The following is a 9,265-nucleotide window of genomic DNA, read 5'->3' on the forward strand; positions in this document are numbered from 1 at the left end:
CAAGTAATCAAGACACAAAATTATTTTATCTTTTTACTCAATAATCAAAATCACACCAGTTCTCTGTAAACAAGTAATCAAGAAACAAAATTATTTTATCTTTTTACTCAATAATCAAAATCACTTCTGCGAGCTCCGCAAATCCGACCTTCAAGATTCAGTGTTTCTCCATATTATATTATGACAGTGATACACAAAGCTAGGCAATTTATGATTAAGTTTATGATCTGTATGTGTGTGTGAGTTTTACTTTTGTTCTTGCTCTGCCCAAGTTCTATAATGACGGTGACGAACCACACTTCAGCACAAAATCTTATTTTAAATTGTCCTATATTATTATGAAAAGACGTTTCTTAAATCAGGTAATAGTGGTGGTGGTGTTAATTTTAGTTACCGGTACTGTAGCTGTAGAGTGAATGTAGCTGTAGAGAATAAGAAGAAATTAGAAAACAGAGAGAGAGAGAGAGAGAGAGGAGACTACCCCTTACCTTTTTTTTTAGTACATTCGCCTTGGTGAAAGTATCCTACCACAGTCCAGGTCAGGTAAAGCATCCTGGAAACGAATATGTTTATTTCCGTAGGTGAAAACTAACCGGAAATGAAAGTTGGTCAGACACTCACCTTGGTCGTTCCTTCCCTTCGTCATTTAGCCAGTTGCTACTGTACGAGGTGGACTTGTTTGCTCTCATGATTAAACATCTTGAACCTGCGTAGATTTGGACGGGGGGCGGGGGAGGTGTGGCCTGCGTAGCTCTGGACAGCAGGTTGTGGCCTAAATTTAGAGTGGGAGGGGGGAAGGGTTGGGGGGACTGCTTGCTGGCAGTGGGAGAGGGACGAGGAAGGGGGAGGGGGAAGGGGAGGAGGAAGAGGAGGGGGACGACAAATATTTCACTTCGTTTTTCATTTGTCCTTTATATGAAAAGACGTTTCTTAAACCAGATAATAATAGTGGTAATGGTGTGGAGAATAAGGAGAAATTAGATAGAAAGCAGAATGAAGAGAGAGAAAGGGAGAGTTACTCGCCTATGAAAGTTAGTCAAGGCCTCTCACTCGAGCTTTCTCTCAGTCATTTACCCACCACCTACCACAGAAGGTGGACGTGTGAGATGAGCCCTCTTGATTAAAACATGTTCAACCTAATATAAGGGGGGGGGGGATACTTATTACAAAGTGTCCAGGATTAGGCATGCGTAGACCTGTGCAGGGGTTTGAAGTGGAGTTGACTGAAGGCATGCCCAGTAGTACGCGGGGGGGGGGGAAGGGGGGGGCATCTGCGTACAGTTGAGCATGCTTTCAGGCAACTCCACTTCAAACCCCTGCCCAGGTCTAGCGTGCGTACTCCTGGGCACTTTTGTACTACTAACGGTTTTCAGAACAATTTTCACTGTTTCATAAGTGATCGTCCTTGCGCGCGATATTGCTGCCTTCGCTGAGTGATTTATTGTGGGCGTGTTTCGCTCACATTATTTCCGTTGGCTGTTAGCAGGCGCGGCCGGCCCTCGCCTGTCTCTCACAATTTGAAGTCAGTCAGGATTGAAGCGCTGTGAGAGAGGGTTCGTGTGCAGCGAGTCCTGGAAATCTCCACTCGGCGTGAATCGGTGCAGAGGTTTAGCAGTTGCACCGTCCGTCCTACGTGTCAGTGCCCAGTCATTCTGCTTAGCCCACGCTCTGACCAGTATTTCCTTTCTTTTTTCCTAGGCTTAAGAGTTTAGCTTTTGAGTGAGTGAGTGTGTTCTTATTTTGATTTCATATGAGACTCATGTAACGTAAAACTTATTTCATTATAATTAATAAATTTACAGTTCTTTTCCTTTGAGCTTGATGTAATGTAAAATCGTGTTTTATTTCTCCACATTAAGCTTATTTTAGTTGCAGCTCCTAGTTTGCATAAACGCTTTGCATTATTCATAACTGGTACTTAGGCCAGTCCTTTTGTATTAAGCTTAAAATTCGTTATGCAGCCAGGAGTTAATGCACCGGCAAGAACCTGCTTATTACTATTAATATTAGTTATTGATTGTCAGGGGTGAAATCACTTTCTCGAGAGGCTAACAGTAATACAAACAGCACTGTTGAGAAAGTTTATAAATTCTCGTCCTTAGAGAATCAGCGAAGCCGGCATAAAGTATCACTTACTGCTTGATTTCACAAGTCGGTTCGTTGTCTCCACTGACAGGTTAACATTAAAATTATTCTTTAATATTGAAAATTCTCAAAAACCCCGTGACTTTTTCACACACCTGTCTCACAGCAAGCATTGGACCCACGCATCCCCTCCCTCTCCTAATGTCACATTGCTTATCACCAATCACTCCCTCTGTACTCCCTCTAACTCTCTTAATTAACACTCTACCATATACCTTACCCACAACACTCAACAGACTTACCCTTAAAGAGGGTGTTGGTTTTCACCAACCCCTTCCCCGTATAAATGTCAACTAGAGCCCTACAAGTCTCTTCCACTTCTGCAGGCACACTCCACTCACCAGCTACTCCATCCACCTTCCCATTCTCTGCTATTCCATTTATATCACCAATCAAAAACACTCTCTCATTCCTCTCAAACTTATCCATGCACACTTCCACACTTGCCCAGAACTCTTCTTTCACTCTGCTTGCACGATCTTGCGTTGGCGCACACACATACTCTTCTTTCACTCTGCTTGCACGATCTTGCGTTGGCGCACACACACACACACACACACACACACACAATCGCTCACGTTTATATTCCCACATTCAGTCTTACCCATATAATCCATGAGTCAACTGATCCATACTCTATTTCCTTCCGTCTCTTGCACACAACAATACATACACCCTCTTTTGTCCCCACATTCTCACCTAATCCAGCACATATACCCCGACCACACAACCTCACAATTTAGTCTCAGTTAATCCACATTTATCCACTTTTACACCCTCAAGCACATGGACAATCTCTCTTATCTCATCATTTGCACCCCTTACATTCCATGCTGCAATTTGTACCATGTCCTTTGTCCGGTCCTTGGTTGTCATCTGTTGGTCCGTCCTGATCCCAGGCTTCTTGCTTGTATTTTTAGAAAATAACTGTTCGAGAGAACGAAGAAAATAAAACACTGTTACACAGATAACTGCTTGATGGTGGAGCATAGCACCAGAACTTTTTATCAGAAACCACGAAACTTCTAGTGGCTCTACACATATCGTTGGAATCCGTATGAGAACGTAATGGGTATTACTTAAATTACCTTTCTCAAAACTTGCTGATATCTAGCTGTAAAAGGTCAAAATAATATGAAAACTGAGCACTAAAACTGTGTTATTTTGGAAACTATAACAGCAAAAGCGATGCTATGCACATCATTCGAACACTTGTGAAAAAGTACTGTGTGTTACTTAAATGATTTGTTCAAAATACTCCACCATATTGCTGAAAAGATCTCCCCTCCCCCCCAAAAAAAAAAAAAAAAACGCCAGATTTAACACCAAAAACTTATATCAGAAATGATTAAAAGTGTAGCAAGTCTACGCACATTGCTGATAAACTTATGAGAGAGTAATAGGCTTTACTTGACTGGCTGTTTCCTAACCTTGCCATTATTTTACTAATGAAACCATAAAAACATGAATATGACCACTAAAGCTGGGTTATATTGGGAACTATTATAGCTACAGCGATCTAACGGGGAGAGAGAGAGAGAGAGAGAGAAGCGTTTAATATTTTTTCTTGTGTAAAAATACTTTTACATTCATACATACAGACACACGATGGCCACTGTGTGTGTGTGTGTGTGTGTGTGTGATGATAATACCAATACACCAGGCCTGTATAAGACATAACTTTTGTGTATTCAGTATGGACGGTTGGTGTTGGCGTTGCAGTGGAGGCATGTGGAGATTTATAGTATTTAGGAGGACTACTGCGTCTCAGAGAATGGGCTGTGAATCCTGTGCTAAGAGTCATATATATATATATATATATAATTTTTTTATGCGAGGAAGAAGGAACCAAAGGCCACGAGCCCGCAATAACTATTCCTTCCAATAGAAAAACAAAACACAAGAGAGAGCCAAATTCAAGATCCGATCATTTCGAGATGCCTGGACATAGTGCGATTAAAAGTCTGGAGATCATAGGAAGCAGGAAATACAGAGAGAAGGAGACAGTTCCAGAGTTTACCTGTTGCATAAATGAAGGACTGGGAGTAACGATTAACTCTTGCATTAGAGACTTAGACAGAAAAGGGATGAAAGTTTGCTGCTAGACGGGTGCTATGTGCCTGTCGTAGAGGAGGAGGAGGAATGCATGCAGACAGTTTAGAGGAACAGTGACCATTGAAGTAGCAATAGAAGAGATAAAGATGCAACAGTGCGGCGAGGAGACAGGTTGAAGGGAGTCAGTAAGAGGAGAGATAATGAAACGAAAAGCCTTTGACTCCATCCTATTGAGAAGAGCTGTATGTGGGGAACCTCCCCACACTTGAGAGTTGTACTCCACACAGGGGTGGATAAAACCCCTGTATAGAGTCAACAATTGTGTAGAGGTAAAGAAGGAATGGATTTTGCTTAGCACACCTAATCTCTTGGAAGCAGATTTTACGAGAGATGTAATATGATCTCTCCAAGATAAGTCCCGAGTAAATGAAACCCCAAGCATATTCATAGATGATGCAGGATTAAAACTGAATATTATTAAACGTGTGGAAGATTTTGTCGGGTTAATAAGTGTAGGAACTGAGTCTTTGATGTATTAAAAACAACAAGCTTATTTTTACCCCAGTCAGAGATACGAGCCAAGTCAGACATTAGGTGTGCCTTAGCCTCATCCCTCGTTTGTTGAAGTAACTGCTGAGATGGGCATTGCGGGAACCGAATAGAAAGGTGAAGGGTGGAGTCATCAGCAAATGGGTAGATAGGGTTAGATGTACAGGTTAGAAGGTCATTGATGAATAAAAGGAAGAGAGTTGGTGATAGGACAGAGCCCTGAGGAACACCACTGTTGATAGATCTAGGAGAAGAACGATGGCCGTCTACAACAGTGGCTATAGAACGACCAGAAAGGAAGTTAGAGATGAGGGCACAGATAGAAGGATAGAAACCGTAAGAGGGCAGTATGGAAATTAAAGATTTATGCCTGATTCGATCGTAAGCCTTTGAGATGTCAAGTGCAATGGCAAAGCTTTCGCCAAAGTCCCGAAAGGAGGATGACCAGGAGTCTGAGAGGCAGGTGAGAAGATCTCCAGTGGAGCATCTCCGATGGAACCCATATTGACGATCAGAAAGAAGGTTGTAAGAGGAAAGATGCTTTAAATTTTTTTTATTAAGAATTGACTAGAAAACTTTTGAGATACAGGATGTTAAAACAATTGGACGATAGTTAGAGGGTTGGGACTGGCTGAATGGGAGCAAACTTCCAGCAAGAAGAAATGGTACAAGTTGATAGACAAAGATGAAAGAGTTTGCCTAGGCAGGGTGTAAGAACAACAGGAGGGAGTCCATCAGGCCCATGTACCTTGTTAGTATTAAGGCCTGTGATGACAGAAAAAACATCAGCTGAAGACATTTTGATGTCAACCATGAGGAAGCCAGGGGGGGGGAAGTGATGGAGGAACAGCATTGGAATAGTCTAAGGTGGAACTGGAGGAGAAACTCTGAGCAAAGAGATCTGCTTTATCAGTAGAAGAAATAGCTACAGAGCCATCAGAGTAGAAAAGAGGAGGAAGGATGATGAGGTAAAGTTGTTAGAAAGGTTTTTGGCAAGGTGCCAGAAGGAGCGGGAAAAATTCTAGTTGGAAAGTTGAGAGCATTTAGTATGGATTAAATAATTTTTAGCAGAGCAAAGAGTAGACTTAGCACGATTCCGGGCAGAAACATATAAAAGATGTGATTCAGGGGTGGGTTGGCTCCGGTACCTTTTATAGGCCCTCCCCTTGTTGTGGACAGCATTAGAACAAGCATGATTAAACTAAGGCTTTCTTGCATTAGTCAGAGGATAAGAGAGAGGAATGTATGTTTCCATGCCCTAGAGAATAACCTCCGTAATTCGCAAGGCACACTCAGATGGATCCCGGCCATGGAAGCAATAATAATTCCAGGGAAAATCAAAGAAGTACTGCCTGAGGGCCTCCCGATCCGCAACTCCAAAATGGCACAGACGACGTGTCTTTGAAGGGTCCACAGGCCGTACCGGAGTGATAGGACAGGTTAAGGTGATGAGGTTGTGAATGGAGGAGCCCAACGGAGAGAAAGGATTAACAGTGTAAGCAGAAGGATTAGTATTAAGGAAGAGATCAAGTATGTTGGAGCTCTCTCCAAGGTGGTCAGGGATACGGGTAGGGTGATGTACAAGCTTCTCTAGGTCATTAAGGATAGAAAAGGTGTAGGCTTGTTCACCAGGTGGGTCAGTGAAAGGAGAGGAGAGCCAAAGCTGGTGATGAACACTGAAATCTCCTAGAATGGTGATTTCAGAGAAAGGAAAAATGGATGGAATGTGTTCCATCGTACAAGTAAGATAGTCAAAGAATTTTTCATAGTCAGGAGAATTAGGAGATAAGCAAACAGCGCAGATATATTTAGTCAGAGAATGACAGGAAAGCCGAAGCCAGTGTGTAGAGAATTCAGAAGAATTGAGTTCAGGAACACGAGAACAAGATAGATCGTTGCGTACATACACACAACATCCACCTTCGGCTTTGAAATGAGTATAGAAAAAGTAGGAGGATACAGAAAAGGGTTTGCTGTCAGTTGCCTCAGACAGCTGAATCTCTGTTGGAAAAAGAAAGTGAGGTTTAGAGACGGAGAGGTGGTGCTCAACAGAGCGAAAGTTAGAGGAAAAGCCGCGAATGTTGCAGAAATGAAGAAGAGAGTCAGACTGTGGTTCCAGGCAGCTCGAGTCGTCACCGGGAAAGGGGCGGAAGGTGAGGGCATTTATGGTCCTCACCCCTGGGGACTCCGAGGCCACGTGTAGTGCTCCCATGATTTTTTTAATTTTGGAAAAGGAAGTGTAGTGTGCACTGTGCATGTAGTTTGGTGTTGATAGAGAAACTTGTATTGGAGAACATGCTGGCCTACTCTCTGTGTTACTGAGACACTGAAAAAGTTCAGCAAAGGGGGATGGTCGGGACCTAGTCCCGAGGGCTGATGAAACGGGAGCTCCATCTCTCCCTGTCATCAGCTTTCCGTCCACTTTGGGAGTACTGCCCTGCTAGACTGGTGCTGCAGTTTACTCCTGTAAAATGAAGGAGTTGCTATTGAATATGGAAGAAATCAAGAGGGTAACAATAATACAGGGGGTAGAGCATTGTATTATTTAGTCCTTGATATCACACACACACACACACACACACACACACACACACACACACACCTCGATACCATTATTTTCTCTTTCTCCTCCTTGAACTTGCTTTGATTTGTGATCGTGTTGTATTTTATGTAAGAATTTCTATAGGTCGGATACTGATGCAAGAAGGAATGGAGGTGATTTAGATAACAATAAAAGCCTATGGCGGATGAAACTTATTTTGACTCATTGTTCCACGAGGGAAAACGAGTAAAAAAAAAAAAAAAATCAGAAGTCTGCCGAACTCGTCTGGTGTTAACCAAAGCAAAAACTCTTGCGTTAGACCATACCCTGTTTATGGAAGTTTATTGATCTTGGACAGGCATGGGTTTCCCTCCGTATGACAAAATCATCTTGTGTTAGCCTGAATAAATCTCACATTTTTTTTTTTTTTTTTTAAGTCGGGTGATACTCCTGTAATGAATAAATCCCTCTGTCCTTAGTCAAAGTTCATTTAATTGTCCGGCAAAGAAATTCCCCATAACGTATAAAAGCACATGGAGATAGCAAGGATCTCTTTTCCTTTAAAGGATGCTATTGTCTGGCGTTAGACAGAGCAAACCCTTAAAGTTCCATTGCTGGAGACTGCGTCACCTCCTTCTCAACGATGAGTCCTGTATATTTCGTTCTTGCACGGCTGCATAATATTATCGAACTTAGAGGAAACTTTTAATAATCATCAGAGTTAATGAATGCTGTATTAAGTCCCACGATTAATAATGTCTGTTCCAATCTGCAAAATCATGCATAGTGACTGATAGTAAGACTAAAATAGAATATTTTACCTTCCACTTGCCAAAATATATTATCCGACTAACCCTTTCTTTGGATACGAGTTACCTAGCAATTGTTTGGAGTAAGCCAGAGTTAATTTAGTTTAAAAACTGAGCACTCATTTGATGAAGGATAAAGATATTAAATGAATAATTATAGTTTATTAAGATTTTTGTCGAGCATGAAATTTCCCCTCCCCCATGCCATTCCTTGAATAGTTGCTAAAAATAACCTTTGAGAGTAAGTTCGGTGCTGGAGTGGGAGCCTTCACTCATTGTCATCCGCATAACCGGGGAACAGATCTGTTATTTAAAAAATCGGTGAGTTCCCCTCTTGTCCTGTAAAAAAAAAGAAAAAAAGAAAGAAAGAAAGAATGAAAGAAAATGGTGTTGGCCTGTAGGAGAAGGAACTTTTGACTGTGGGTCACCAGGGTCAAGTATAGTTATGCCTGGAACCACAGCAACAACAACAAGGATATGTAGTCATATCAGATTTGGAGGAAATCGGGTGAAAATTGACGATTTTATGCCCAACTGAAATTTTTGGCACGACCCACCTGACATTGACCCCCCTGCCGCTAACTAGGGGGTGACCCCCCTGCCGCTAACTAGGGGGTGACCCCCCTGCAGTAATGAGGCATGTTATTGGATGCAGATTTGAAAGATGCACCCTTAGGTTTTGGTTTCGTGTCGATATGGAGTATTTGAAAGGAGTTATGGCGGAAAAAAAAAAAAATCTTACCCGTCCCTGCATTTTTTTTTTTTTACATTATTTGGGCCTACAGCCCAAAATTTAATCAGGTGATCAGAAGGTCATAGCCTATCATCCCTGTAATTTTTGTCAAAATCGCACCAGTAGTTTTCACGTAAACTTGTTAACAGACAGACAAACAAACAAGCAGACAAACCGAGTGAAAACAATACCCGTCCCCGAGTCCGTCCGAGGCGGAGACGGGTAATAACCTGTAAGATCATGCTGTAAATATTTTAAGGGCCTGTGATTATTGTATACTTCCTCGTTAAGAGGTTTAGCCAGTATTCAAGGGACACTGTATAGGCCTTAAATGTTTAACCTAGAAGGATCATTCTGAGAGCAGAACACCCGCCACCTACATGACCTAAGGGTTGAATATTTGATAATGTTTTGTGGCCAAGATCTTCGACA

Source organism: Coenobita brevimanus, unplaced genomic scaffold (assembly GCF_032717465.1).
Source record: "Coenobita brevimanus isolate Jiangsu-jjx unplaced genomic scaffold, ASM3271746v2 jjx.HiC_scaffold_1003, whole genome shotgun sequence".
Lineage (NCBI taxonomy): Eukaryota > Metazoa > Arthropoda > Malacostraca > Decapoda > Coenobitidae > Coenobita > Coenobita brevimanus.